We start from the raw sequence: 5,471 nt of genomic DNA on the forward strand, positions 1-5,471 counted from the left end.
CTTGAATTCATTTGGTGCTAGGGTTTGGTCATCCCCAATTCAACTTTAAATGAAATTTAGACATGATGCAGCATATCTAGCTAGCCTAAGTGCATACCAGACTAGGGATGTGACAATGTAATAGTTGCCTCTGTTTAGAATGTCATTCTCGTCTGGATCACGAGAGTCTGAGCGCTGTAGATGGGTGCGTTTTGGTGGTGTAGCAAGACTTCTTATGAACTATCATGTCTTGTTGTTTATGTCAGTAGCAGTCACTAGTGAGTGTTTGAATGTTGTATATATCGTTGTTTCGAACTACTGGTGGGCTAAATGAGGGCATCACCATTCTCCAGTGTTCAGAGTGTATCTCCTTTTTTCAAGTTATATAATTTGACCTCAGTGTCTTTTCGATGATGTACACTTGTTTAGGCCAGTGAGGTGTCGTTGAATATGGGCCGAGTAGTAACGCAATGCCAAACAGGTCAATTATGACTCTCAGGACGGGCTCTCAAAAGATCCTAAAAAAAGGTTGGGCTCTCCAAAAAAGAAAGGATAAGGACTCTTAGGCCGACATGTGGGCGCCACCGGTGTCTTCGTGCGCTTGCGCGCTGAGAGCATATTGGCACGTGTTCGAAATTCAAGCTACCTTTTCATCCCCAATCTCCCGCCCCTCCCCCACCTTTGGAATCTCGATTCCTACTCTAGTTCCCCCAAATCCCCCTCCTGTACTCCCTGTACTCAAGCTCACTATCATGTCGCCGATAAACGTGGATCTCCGAGCCGGAGATCCTGAGGTCCGTCCTGCCTTCGGTCGCTGCGTGCTGTCGCTCAACAGTGGCATGGCGGCGCTTGACGACCAGTTTGCCGGCAAAGTGCTGATGGTAACCATCAACGGCGACCGGCCTCCCGTCTCGCCGGACGACCTTGTCAAAGCTCTTGGCATTGCGCACGGCATCCAAATAAGTGACTTGCTCGTCAAATCTGTCTGCCACCGGCTGATTTCTTCGTCAGGTTCCGGACAACTTTCGACTGCGGTCGTGTGTTCGAATCTTCCCGGCATTTGTTCTGCGATGGCGCGCTGGTGAGCTTTGATTGGTGGCACCCAGGATGGGGCTCGGTGCCCTCTGAGCTTGAGTTTTTAACAAAGCTTACCTTCCACGGCATGCCTCGACGTGCTTGGAACAGCGAGTCCATGAATGAGCTTATCAACGACCTTGGAGGTGAGCTCATAAGTATGTTTGTTCCTCCAGACAGCTGGACTCTGACGGTTATGGCATGGATGAAGAAGCCGTCCACAATACCGAAGGTGATTGATGTTGAGATACCGGTGCAGGAACCGGGGTTGTACTATTCGTCGCCACCAAGGCCGCCGCGGACCACGTTAGGGATGTACCTATATCGAGTGTTCGTGCATGTCGAAGAAGTGGTCAATCCATCAATCGAAGTCCTGCCGCCACCGCTGGTGCCAGGGTCCGTTGACGACGTCCATTACAGGAGTCAACGTCAGACTTTCCCGGTGTTGCTCGGAACGATGGATGGCACAGGGCTTACTCCATCGCGCGGCGGAGGCCACTGCTTCTTTGGGAGAAGAGGCAGGGCTGGCTGCCTGGATGTGCTCTAATTTGAGGTAACAACTGAATCTTGTGAGATACTAGTTAAATCCGAGCTATGGGTGTGAAGCACTGATGTGCCAGTACATTTGATTGTGACCTGTTCTAATTTTGTACCTGAACTTTTCTTAGAAAGGGTTGTACGTCAACTTAATGTGCTAGCAGAACTTATTGTGTTGTCCGTCTGTTTTCTTTGCACAGCATTCAAGATATTTCCCTGTCATTGATAAAGACGATGAACCATTATGTACAAGTTCGTTGGTTTCAACATAGCCCTACCCGTAGCGATCCACTGCTTCCATCCTTATTGTGCCGCCTGCGTGAAATTTTTGTATGCAAGTTTAGTATGCTATGATGTTCTATATGATTGTGTCAACTATATAAGTTTTTACTGAGCATCAGCAATGCATATGGCTGACAGATGTATTTACGAGCATCGGCCGATGGGTCTCTCTCTCACACACACACACACGCACACACACACAAGTGGGACCCGTTGAATTATTTCTTTGCTCGTGACAGCTTTTAATTAGGTTCCACTGTAATCTAACTTTTTTCTTAAGTTATTAATTGAGCTCAGTGACTTCAAAAAGTTGTACACAAGCCTTGTTTGGGCCTTTCCGGCGTCGCTGAATGTGGGCTGAGTAGCCATGTTAGGTTGTACTGTACTACACATGCCTTTTTTTCAACATCAGCAATGCAACTGGGCCGACAGTTGTACACAATATACGGGTCAACTTGTTATTCTCCGCCCCGCTGGGCTGCAAACTTTCCTAGGAGGTATGCATTAGGCTTAACAAGAAAATGGACTTTAAGAAATAATAAATGGGATGTAATTATAATAACTGGGCAGTAACTATAAAAAATGCACCAAACGCGTAATTAGTTTAAAAAATATATTATTTTTGGAATTTGAAAATTTTAATTTCATTACTTGTTGCGTGCGCAATATTTCATTGGATTTTAACGTAATACTACTTTGTTTCGAAATTATATTTAATCTGACTAGAAATTTCGGATAAAAATATTTCGGATCCCATTAAAATGTGGGAATTTTTTTTTTGAATTCTGTTTTGAGCGGTTGGTTGAAATTATTAATCATTGTCCTAGCTAGAAAATGGGTTGTACTTTTAACAAACTGTAAATGGGCTGTAGTAAATTCCATTAGAATTAAAAAATGGGTTGTACATTCTTACAAATCGCAAATGGGCTATATGTTCTCTGCCACACACTTGTGGGCCTTCTAAGTTGACGCGTCCCCTAAAAAAAACTAAGTTGATGCGTATGCAAGGCTTTGTCAACAACACACGGTTCTGGCAGCTGTGGCCGTTGGATGTCCATCCAACGGATGTCGTGCTTCTTCTTCAATCTCGGATATTCTTGCTTCAGCCGCCCAAAAAATGATTCCTCCCCCTGACATCTGGGGCGCACCGTTTCGGAGGCTGACCTGTGGGCCTACTAAGTTGACGCGTACCAAGGGCTTTGTCAACTTAGTCAATATAAATGATTCTAGCTGCACTGACCATATGATGTCCATCCAATGACCGTAGTGCTTCTTCAACCTCTGGTCTTCTTGCTCCAGCCGCCCAAAGCAGTGCCGGTCGTGTCGCGTGCTCCTACCTCCCGTGGCCGGCTGTGATGCCGCGGTGGCCTCACCGCCCCCTAGTACTCCCACCGCTGGCTAGGCCATCCCTCTACTCACCCACACCCCCTGTTATTCTACGGTGACGGCAGCCTCACACCACAGCCGAACCAGTGAACCCTCATACTCCTCTCCGCGCGGGCTTCCACTGCCACATCTTCCCCGGCTCCGCGTTGTCCCCTTCCTAGGCCTCGCCGTCGTACACCGCCCTGGTGCTCTCGGCGCGGCGTGGTCAACATGGTCAAGGAACGGCTTCCATCGGACGTGGACTGTACGTGGAGAGGCTGACAGCTGGGTCCATGATGGCAGCAAGGAAGTGCCTCCTTATTACGCGGAAAATAATGATTCCTCCACGTGACAGCAGGGACCCACCGGACAGGCCACCATATTTCGCGAAAAAATGTTTCCCCCCTGACTGCTGGGACCCACCGTACGGGCCACCGTATTGCGCGAAAAAACGTTCCCCCCGCCGTCAGCTCGGACCCACCGGAAGTGCCTCCTTATTACACACACAAAAATGAATACTCCCCCTGCTGGTTGGGACCCACCTTGGTGGGAGGCTGACTTGTGGGCCTACTAAGTTGACGGGGACGGAGTGCTTTGTCAACTTAGTCAATATGAACGATTCTAGCTCCAGTGACCGTACGATGTCCATCCAACGGCCGTAGTGCTTCTTCAACCTCTGGTCTTCTTCCTCCAGCCGCCCAAAGCAGCGCCGGTCGTGCCGCATGCTCTTGCCTCCCGTGGCCGGCTGTGCTGCCGCGGAGGCCTCACCGCCCCCTACTATTCCCACCGCTGGCCAGGCCATGCCTCTACTCACCCACACCCCCTGTTATTCTGCGGCGACGGCAGCCTCACACCGCAGCGAACCAGTGAACCCTCGTACTCCTCTATGCGTGGGCATCCACTGCCGCGTCTTCCCCGGCTCCGCATCGTCCCCTTCCTAGGCCTCGCCGTCGTCCACCGCCCTGGTGCTCTCGGCACGGCCTGGTCGACGTGGTCAAGGAACGGCTTCCATCGGACGTGGACTGTACGTGGAGAGGCTGACAGCTGGGTCCACGGCCGCAGCAAGGAAGTGCCTCCTTATTACGCGCAAAATAATTATTCCTCCACCTGATAGCGGGGACCCACTGGACGGGCCACCGTATTTCGCGAAAAAATGTTTCCCCCTGACTGCTGGGACCCACTAGCTACATCTTCGCACACAAGGAAGTGCGTCCGGGCAAAAAAACGATTCGCCCCCCTTACTGCTGGGACCCACCAGCTACATCTTCGCACGCAAGGAAGTGCCTGACAGTCGGTACCCACCTGGTCGAAGCGTACGTAGTGTTGTCATTCTGGTCGCGAACGTGTACGTACATACTAGTCGATGTAGAGGCGCGCACGTAGCATGTACACGTACGTACATCGGCCAGGGTGCAAGAAAGTAAATACGGCCACGTACGTACATACGGGCGGGGTCTCGAACGCCTACTCGCGCATACGTATGGCCAGGGCTCGTGTACATGGCTGGGTCAGAACGGAGAAACAACGTCGTCGTCGTGTTCATGGGGAGCCAACCGGCTGGGTCGGAACGGAATGCGTCGTCGTGTTCATCGGGAGGGCTTGGACGGAACAGCCGATGGAAACGAGGCCTGGCGTACTGCAGAACGGAGGAAACGGCCGTGTGTTCGACCGGCCACGTTCGAAACGGGGTCCTGTTCATCGGGAGGGGTCTGGCGTACTGCAAAATGGAGGAAACGGACCTCCTACGGTCGAAATGGGGGTCTTGTTGATCGGGAGGGGTGTGGTGTACCGCAAAACGAAGGAAACGGACTTGTGTTGGAGCGCTAAGGTCGAAACGGGGGTCCTGTTCATCGGGACGGGTGTGGCGTACCACAAAACGGGACTCCACAGGATACTGTTCATCTCCACCATCGACCCCCTCCAGCCTCGACGGGCTACTGTTCATCCACCGTCGACCTCCTCCAGCCTCCACCTGCGACTGTTCATCCACGGGCTCCTGTTCATCCAGCCTCCACCGCGCGCTACTCCACCGGCTACTGTTCAACCAGCCCTCTTCACGGGCTCCTGTTCAACCACCCCTCCACGGGTTACTGTTCATCCAGCCCTCCACCATCTACTCTTCATCCAGCCCTCCACGGGGTGGTCTTGTTCATCGAGCCCTCCACGGGGTCCTGTTCATCCAGCCCCAACCGGCTCAATCGATCGGGGTCCTATTCATTCAGAGGCAACACCAC

This window comes from Triticum aestivum, chromosome 4D (genome assembly GCF_018294505.1).
Source record: "Triticum aestivum cultivar Chinese Spring chromosome 4D, IWGSC CS RefSeq v2.1, whole genome shotgun sequence".
NCBI classification, from domain to species: Eukaryota; Viridiplantae; Streptophyta; class Magnoliopsida; order Poales; family Poaceae; genus Triticum; species Triticum aestivum.